Source organism: Silene latifolia, chromosome 1 (genome assembly GCF_048544455.1).
Source record: "Silene latifolia isolate original U9 population chromosome 1, ASM4854445v1, whole genome shotgun sequence".
In the NCBI taxonomy this organism is placed as follows: domain Eukaryota; kingdom Viridiplantae; phylum Streptophyta; class Magnoliopsida; order Caryophyllales; family Caryophyllaceae; genus Silene; species Silene latifolia.
In genome coordinates this window covers 64,584,103-64,594,162 of record NC_133526.1, presented here as the reverse complement: position 1 = coordinate 64,594,162, position 10,060 = coordinate 64,584,103, and the positions used below count along the sequence as shown (strand labels likewise).

General features: G+C 38.4%; 1 pseudogene; it reads left to right on the top strand.

The window, feature by feature from the left end:
• Positions 1 to 5,994: 5,994 nt before the first annotated feature.
• LOC141620610 (small nucleolar RNA R71) lies at positions 5,995 to 6,093 on the top strand (annotated as a pseudogene).
• The last annotated feature ends 3,967 nt before the right edge of the window (positions 6,094 to 10,060 follow it).

Genomic DNA, 10,060 nt, shown 5'->3' with positions numbered 1-10,060 from the left:
ACAAGGTCTTCAACATCCATGTTATGCTAACCCACCGCAACACATCCCTCCTGCTGAAAAGAATGATGGGTTTGAGAAATTGTTCCCAATTGCAAATATCTTGGTTTTGAGTGTGAAAAAATCCAAAGCTCAAGACATCCGTCTTGAGAAGTTGCAGGCCCAAGTAAATGGGTTGATCGAAAAAGTTGAGCTTGCTGAACTGAAGTCAATGATAGAGGCATTTTCATTAACGACGCAGAAGTCTTATGCGGAAACTGACATCCGTATAAAGAAGCTACAAACTCAGCTAAATCAAATAGCTGCCGAGCAAGCGTATGGGCAACATGAAATGGTATATGTAGTTTATACCGAGGGCATCTCGTCTTATGAGGTACCCAATTCGCCTATTAGCGCCGATATTGAATATACAAGGGTTAATTCCATTGTTCCAGAAGCTTATTGCGTCAATTCAAGAGCTGATATAAGTAAAGAGCTCGATCGAGACCATGCCAGTGCTCGATCGAGAGAATATGGAGGGAATGTGTTCGATCGACACACTGCTGTAGGTCGATCGAACGAAGCTGGAAGGGATTATCTCGATCGAACAGACACACATACTGTTCGACCGATCACTGCTGGGAAGGAGAACCTCGATCGAACAGTCACAAAGTTTGTTCGATCGAGCACTGCTGAAGAAGAAGATCTTGATCGAACAGTCCCTGTGACTGTTCCATCGAGCAATATGAGTGAAGAAAGCTCTCGATTGAGTACTGTGCTACCTCGATCGAATTGCCTAGCTATGGACAGCACTGATACGTCAATAATGCCTATTTCTAATGACGATAAAAAGGAGAATACGGTCAAAGCCTATCCTATTCAAGTTCCTTTTCCACGAAGGTTGTTGCCGCACCGCGGATTCCTAGATCTTATATGGGTTCTTAACATCGGTGAGCATTATAATGAGCTTATGGCCCAGGTACCCTCGTATGCTAAATTTATTAAGCAGACTGTATGTTGTGAGAGGGATGCTAGTGTTATTGAGACTGTAGCCATGACTGAAGAGTGCAGCACACTTCTTCAAACTGGGACCCCTCCTAAGTTGTTTAACCCAGGTAGTTTTTACATACCATGTCATATAGGGACCCAATTAATCGACAATGCTTTATGTGACCTTGGTGCTAGTGTCAATGTGTTACCTTTGTCTCTTGCTAAGAGATTAGGTTTGACTAAGTTTAAGCATACTAGCATTACTGTACAGATGGCCGACCGTTCTTTATCACGGCCTAAAGGAGTTCTGGATGATGTACCTGTCAGGATCGGGAAATTCATTATTCCCGTTGATTTTGTTGTTTTAGATATAGCCGAAGACCGTCACACTCCCATTATTTTGGGAAGACCATTTTTGCGCACTGCTGGTGCAATTATAGATATCGGGGCTAAGACACTTACCTTTCAGGTAGGAGGAGCGGATTTGGTTTTTACCAAGTCTAATGCATGTAGGGTACCCATACGAGTCATGCCTTGTGATGCTACCCCTCCTATAGAGTCCGTGGAGATACCATCTGATATTCCTTATGAGTCACATATTGCTGCTATTATAACACCTCCGCCCCAGTTTGGGAGCAAATTGGAGGAACATTACTTTGTTTCTCTTTTTACAGGTCTTGACAGGCTCGAGGACCCGGGAGGTGAGAGGGGTGCTCTCAAGTTGAAGTCTGGAACTACCCAGATAGATGACCCTGGAGGAGGTTTTGAGGATGCTATGCCGTCTAGGAAGTTGCTGCGTGCCGACGTTAGAGATTGGGATCCCGATGATTGTAGAAGCTGCTGTTCTTCCATTGCCATGCTGTGGAGGCCGGAAGCAGACTTGACGATTGCTGAAGTTAATGCTTCCAGTCAGAGGCCTAGTAGTGGGCGATTGCTTTGTGTTGCTGGTTGACAAAAGAAGGTCGAGCTGGGACCTATCTGAAATTAGGGCTGTCCGGGAGGCAACCCGGAGTTCAAACTATTTAGTTGTTTTTTTAAAACAATTTAGTTTTGTTGGGTGCCTTAATAATTAGCCTACTCGGCTATAGACTGTGAACATTTTAGCCCTCTTTGCTTTGGCAGTACTTTGTGCTGTTGCTAGTTGCGAACTTGCAGGTACTCTTGCATTCTGTTCGCAACTTAGCTGCTCTAAAGCCGCTAGCTGTGACCTCCCATGTTGCTGGCTGGTTTGGGGAAGTCCCTTCTTCGCGTTATCTTGTATGTTTTCCGCATCTACACTCTCTCTCCTTTTTAGTTTGCATTTCTTTTCCCTGTTTTGGGTACAATGAGGGCATTGTACGGTTTGGTTTGGGGAGGTTATGCATCAATATTTGTGTCTGCATCTTGTTTTTATTTTCATTTCTGTTATCACGTTTAATTTCTGTAACACCCGTGAATTTCCCGTTTTGACATTTAAAACTTATTAAACCGTTTAATCACTTTATTCTATATTTTTGAATTGTTCAATTTAATTAATTTTATTTCAAACCCGATTTTTATAAAAATAATATGTAAAAGCTCTTTTATATAAAAATACGTATTATTAAATTATATTCTTGAGACATAATTTATATAAGAATTTATGTACACATATTTTTGGTCGGATAATGATAATGACAGCACTTATAATAATTCCCGTCTTAACTTCAGTCTAGCAAAGAACCGTCACATGTTCACATGTGAGACTAGACCTATCTACTCTCGACCTATCCCTTGTCGACAACACACCCCTCAATTTTGGCACCCAACCAAAATAATAATAATTGGGCTACTCTATCTCATCTTGCGAACCAATACAATTGCCACTTTCCTCCATTCTCATTTTTCTGGAAATACCCCCACAAACAACAAATAAAACAAAGAATTTCAGCTGTATCTTTCGAACAAGAAGATGTGCTAAAAAACGCCTTTTTCGTTACCTTGTTGCTCAGATCCCGGCTCTATTTCTTCACCATTCCTCTTAATTCTTGCACCATTGTTCTCCTTATATCTTCCTTCATCTTTTAAGGTGAAGACTTTGAGGACCCAGAAGGAAACTCGTTCATAATAGACCATTCTCTCGAAGATTGAAGAAAGTTAAGATAACGGTGATAGGTTACTCTACAATGAGTCGATATTTCGCCTTTTACTTGATTTTTCACTCGTTTACGTCTCAAAGTCTAAAACTTTACGCCGTTCTTATGTGTATGGTTAATTATGTGAGTTTAACAAGTATTTTACATGTTTGAATGGCTGTTTTCATAGCTAGCTCTGAGTTTTCATTTCCGTTCCATTAGTTTGCATTTAATTTGCTTAGGGACAAGCAAAGGTTTGGTTTGGGGAGATTTGATGCATGCATTTTATATAGGTATTTCGTACTTTATTTGCACGCATTTCTATGCATTTTGTGTAGTGTTTAGCTACAAATGTCCCCCGAATTGTCTACTTTGGTTTCTCTTGTATTATTTGCAGGTATGAACCGGAAAGGAGCATAATCAAGCCTAAAACATGTCCCTATGCATGCATTTATGAGATGAGTTGAGTCAGAGCTTGTAAACTACTATTTTGAGATGCGCAAAGAAGTAAGTTAGCTAGGCGAGCAAAGGAAGAACTTCAAATTACTAGTGCCTACTTTGAAGAGTCATATCTCGAGTTCTACAACCGATTTTTAGGTGATTCTAATTGGAGATGAAAGCTTGTCCTCTTAGCGTTCCAACGCCACCGGAAAGCCATGTTTTCCCAAGTAACGAAGAAATGGCAGCCGTTTGAAGTTCAGTGCGCGAAGCAGGAATTGTGCGCTGGAAAGTACTCGATCGAGTACAATTGTGTTCGATCGACTCCTTTTTCTACTCGATCGAGTAGTGCCTATTTAATAAGTGTTCGATCGAGTACCTAAAGTACTCGATCGAGAGGTTTTAGCTTGGATTTGCTCGATCGAGTGATATAAAAGTCCTCGATCGAGTATTTAGCTATTATATTCGGGATTTTTATCCCGTGATAGGTTTAGTTTTGTTAATTTCCACTTCCCTATATAAGGGAGTCGTAACTAGGTTAATAAACACTTCTTCTTTTACCTTTTAAGACTTCTCTTAATACACTTTACTCTCTTAATCTTTCCCTTAAACTTTCTACTGTAACTTTGCTCTTGGATTTCTTTGCTCGGATTTGGGTTATTCTTTACGCCGGAATTCTTGTGATTGTAATCCCTCTTCTCTTTATTAATCTTAATCTTGTTATTAATTGCTTTAATCCGTTGTTTCTCTTATCATTAATTTCTGCCCTAATTTCATTTATGCAATTTTATTGTTATTTCATCATGCTTTTGATTAGTATGCTCATTATTATTATTGTTGACACCATTAGTAGTATGAGTAGCTAATTTCTTCTATGTTAGGACAAGGGAATCCATGGTAGGATTGTGACGATGTAGCGAATAGATTAGATGGTTTACTTGTGAGAATATGTCCCATAGCAATATAACTGTACACCAATTTAGTTGAATGCATGCTTCTAAATTACATTAATCTGGTTAATTTCGTTCTTGGATCGGAAGATTGGAATGAACAGACCTGCAATGAACAGTAGACTACCCTAATGAGGACGGAAGTTAAGTTAGTGGAAATCTAGGATAAAAAGTGGACCGGAAGGACCTTTCCTGTATCCTTCTCACAGTAGATTGTCTAGGCTATTTGCAACTGAGTCGATAAACTGCCATGGTGAACCGAAATCCTGACATACTCTCTTTTACTTGATCACTTTTATCACATTTTCTTCCTTTACTGCTCTTACTTTATTTCTCTTCCCCTTTGACTTCTAGTAGTTTAGAAAATCAAATATAAAAACCCCATTTGTGACTTAGATAGACGGATTACAGATAGATACCTTGCCTCCCTGTAGAGATCGACCCTACTTATCACTAGTTTCTGTTAGTTATATTTAGGTTTATTTTTGGTACAGAAATGACCATATCAATCACAGTAGGCTCTTTTTCCATAGCCTTCTCTTCATTCTTCTTCTTTGAAATTTCATTGGTGGTAGGATCTACCTCCTTAGAGTTCTCCACAACTCTTTGCTTGTCACTAACATCCACAATATCTTCGTCAATTGGCCTCTTCGGTTCCTCATATCTTGTACCACTCCTCAAATGGATGGCACTAACCGTCTCATGTCTTGGGGGATTACCTTGAGGCGGTAATTGCCCCTTTTGTCTTTGAGAGCTAGAAGATGCTAATTGAGTCATTTGAGTCTCTAACATTTTGGTGTGGGTAAGAATGTTGTTGAAGGTGATCTCTTTAGCTTGGCTATCTTTTTGCATTTGGGTGAAAAATTCTTGTTGGTTCTTTTGCATTTGGAGGACCGCTTTTTGAACGTCAAAGCTTTGGTCATTTGATTGGTTGTAGGAAGGTTGATTTTGGTAACCTTGGCTTTGGTTGAAAAGGGGTCTTTGAGCTTGGTTTCTCATTGGAGGTGGGGTGTATGTTTGTTGGGGGGTTTTGGACATTTTGGCTTTTGTATGAAATATTTGGATGGAATTTGGTGTTCTCATTATAGTAGTTGGAATAAGGGGTGCCATTCTTGTATGCTTGGAAAGCATTAACTTGTTCATTTGTTACCCTACATTCGCTTTGATCATGTCCCAAGGTTCCACAACTTTCACATACTCTACTTGGGATTGAGGATGATGCCACCATAGCATTAACATGTTGTTTAGGTGATTTGGAAGCTTCATTAAGCTTAGCCATGGCCTTCTCAAACTTCAAATTGATGGTGTCGATATAAGCACTTAGTTGGGCACCCAATTGAGTGATGAAATCTACCTCATGCTTTCCTCCTCTTGTGGCCTTTTGATGCCTACTATATTGGGAATTATGAACCGCCATCTCTTCGATTTTGGCCCATGTTTGATTGTCATCAACTTCGGTAAATATCCCATTGGATCCCATATTAAGAACATTGTGGGAGTCTTCATATAAGCTGTTCCAAAATTGTTGCACAAGGAACCACTCACTAAGCCCATGGTGTGGACAAGAACGACAAGTGTCCTTAAATCTCTCCCATGCTTCATATAATGATTCCTCATCCCTTTGCTTGAACCCGGTGATTTGGGCTCTTAACATATTAGTCTTCTCTAGAGGGTATAATTTCTTATAGAAGGCAAGTTCTAACTTCTTCCATGAATCAATACCAAGGGTAGCCTTGTCTAGGCTCTTCAACCATTGCTTTGCGGTACCGATCAAAGAAAAAGGAAACAATACCCATTAGATTTGGTCTTGAGTAACTCCGGTTTGAGAAATTGCATCACAATAGTCACAAAAAGTCTCCATATGTGAATGAGGGTCTTCACTAGGCATCCCTCCAAATTAACTTCTCTCAACTAATTGTATGAATGCGGATTTGGCAATAAAATTACCGGTTAAATGTGGTGGTGTAGGAGTACCGTCTGGTAGGTTCTCCTTCATTTAGGCATTGTAGGTTGATTTTGTGGTGGGTTTTGAACTGGATTATCCTCTCCTTCTCTTGCAAAAGGGTTGACAAACTCAATGTTATTTGGTTGAATGTCCACAATCTCACCAATACCTACAACTCTTGAAGTACCTCTACCAACTCTTTTATTGTTGGTTAAGGTCCTTTCAATCTCGAAATCAATAGGTAACAAATTACCTTGTGATCTCCTAGTCATGCAAAATATCAAACAACTCGAAAACAATTAGAACAACCTTGAGGAGATTAACTTCCCCAAGGTAAAGAAAGACACAACTAAAAACAATTAACGAGAATCAAATCAATTGAACACCGTCCCCGGCAACAGCGCCATTTTTGGTGTGGTTAAAAACTCGTCGTCAAAAGCTACCAACCAAAACAATATTTATAACTTCACAAACTACTCTTAGCAAAGAGGTAAGTAAAGGTCGGATCCCAAGGGTGTCACAAATTGGGTTTGAGATGAGATGTGGTCTAAACTAATCAACAAGGTGTAAGTAAAGCAAATAAAGGGGTTGAAAACAATTGATTAAAAGCACTAGGGTGTCATGGGTTAATAGGGGATTCATGAAAATAGATTATACAAACATGTTCTCAAATAGATGCAAGCACTTATTATTGTGATGGGATCGACTTAGTGTATATCTTACAATCCCTAGGAGAATTTAGGTCCCGGAGCCGAGTCGTCTAGACTGTACAACACCTACAAGTCAACTTAGTCTCCCCCTATTCAACTCTTATGCATGGTCTAATGAGGCTCGAGTTGGTTTATGTCTTACAAGCCTCATTGAAAAGATAGGAGATGGGTAAAAAATGCAAGGATTCATAGGCTCGCATTTCATCAAACATAACATGTGCATAGGTTGAAATTACAACAAGCAAGAAAATTAATTATGAAAACATATTAGATTAAGCATAGATCAATCTCCATGTTTGTTTCCCCTAATTCCCCATTAACCCTAGCTAAAGAACTACTCACTCATGATCAAGTTTAGCATGCTAATAAGGTTGTCAATCATACTAACAAAGCAAAACATGATGAATAAATGACGTGATTAACAATAATTAAACAAGGGTAAAAAGGAATTATACCTATGAAGATGATCCAAATAATAAAGCAAAGAATAATAGAAGTACTTGATGATTGATGGAAGGTTGTCAATCCTCCAAATAAACCCAAATAATCTTCTAATTACCGAAATAAAACTAAGAACAATTGAGAGAATTAAGGAAAGATTAAGATATGATTAATATTGAAATGTGTATTACAACTAAATTAAGAGATGATTAAAGATTGATTAAGTATTGATTAAAGATTGATTAAAATTTGATTAAAAGTTGATGATAATCTAGGTATAGTACAAAGGGGTATTTATACTAAAATTAAGTACAAGGATTAGGGTTACTAAGGGCTTAAATGACTATTAAGACTCTAAGGGAAGCTTGAGGAAATGCAACTCCCGAGGACATGCGTGGATCATGCTTGCAACTCCTACCAGGATCCGCTCGTCCTCACCGGACGCACTGTCTGTCCTGTAAGGAGATCCGCTGGGGCTGGCAGTCGGGACGCCCAGATTGTGCTTTGGTACGCTCGGATCGTTGCTCTTATCCGCTCGTCCTAAGCTCGGACCGCTCAGATTGTTGGACAGGGTTCTTATCTTGTTTGGATCCTTAACAATCCACGGGTATTGTGTTGGGGATGCAAGGATCTTTTTATCATTGCCCATTTCACTCTATTTATTTGCTTAGGCCTCTAGTGTCGGTCTCCTCTTCGATTCTTGGTCATTAGATGCAATCCATTTAGCTCCATTTCGCTCCATAAATGCAATGTTAGCAATCCTCTCCTACCAAGGACACAAAACCTCAAAGAATATGCAAAATGGGAAACTAAGGATAAGAAATGACCTTAATATATGCTAGAAAGCATGGGAACGAGGCTAATTCGGGGACTAAATGTGCTCAAATATTAGTCACATCATATTTCAAGGGTTTTAGGTGGGTTTTCTTGGAGGTCAAGACATGAGAGTATAGGTAGGATAGTCAGTATGGTTTAGGATTAATGGGTTGCAGGTTTGGATGAGTTTGGGGAGGTTTTGGAGCTCCTTATGGTTGCTGGTTGGACACGGGAAAACATGGGCTAGGGCTTCGTCTATGTTGGAGTTTGGACGTGGTTTGTTGGTGGGCTGGGTGAGCACGAGTTTGGGGCTGAAGGAGGGGGTTGATTGACGGGTTTGGGAGCTGTTTTGGGGGCACACAAAATAGAGCACCAAGGAAGGTATTGGGCTGCTGCTATTTCGAGTTTGGGGCTCGAAAATAGGGAGGTTTGGACGTAGGTTTGCACAGGGTTAGGTCTGGTGATGAGGGTGAGTGATGGGTTAGGTTATGGGTTAGGAGTTGGGTCGACATTACTTCGAAAATCGAGCCCAAATCGAGTATAAAATAAGCTCGCAAATCGTGTATAAGACGGTCGGAAAAACCGTTGTAAAATAAGTTTTTGAAATTAATTAAAACTACAAATTATGAACGATTTAAACTTGAAATCGATTTTTCAAATCGAACTAAGAACTCGGATTTTATAAATTATCTGAAAAAGTCGAGTTTTATTTAATTTTCAATTAAACGTAAACAAAAGACTAGTTTTCCAATTAAATCTAAAAAACAAATTATTAAATAAAATAAATTCATTTATTTTAAAATCACAAAAAAGTTAATCATCGAAAACTTTTAAATCAAGCTTGAAAACAAATAAATTCATTTCAAAAACAAAGTATTAAATTGATTTAAATTTCATTTAAATCAAAATTTTGTCAACGAAACCCATTCTACGTCTTAAAACGAGTCCCAATAACTAACAATCTCAACTCAATAATACATGCTGTCCTATCATCATCGGGTGTTTTTCAGGTTTTCTATAAATTTCCATATCGACAAACATGGGTATCAACATTATTATTTAGATTTCCGTTGTATTAAACTATTATTTATTATTCAGTGGCTTTGAGTTATGTAATAAACAGTTTGAGATGATTTATCAGTATTGATGTAACTTTTAAGAAATTATCTTATATTGTTTACTTTTGTTATTCACTACCTCAGATAACCAAAATGGTAACATCCCTGTTTAATTGAGAATGTCTTTCTAAAGACTCTAGGTTAAATGAGTGTTACATAATTTGCCTTATAAGAGGGGAATGAAGACTAAGAGATATAAGGGTGGAGGATCCCCCTTACATCAACCCTCATTTTCGATGGGAGAAACTTTCCACATGTCCATTAAAGATAAGAGAAATAAATGGAAGTAACGCAATCCACAAGGCCATAACGCAGTTTATGACATGTAGTATGAAAATTTAAATGAGTTAGGGTATGATTATTGGTCAGACTCGTCAAAGTCTTAAAATTCTGCCACATCAGTTTTTTACTAACTTTTATTATTATTTTATTGTACAGATTTTTTTCAAACTCAACTCAGACTTTACTTTTCCATTACACTTTTCTTGTGAGGTTTTAAATAAAAATGAAATAAATAATAGTTTAATACATGGAAGTCATTTATTGATTGTCATTCTTAAAAATGTGGGGTCAAGACTCTTGT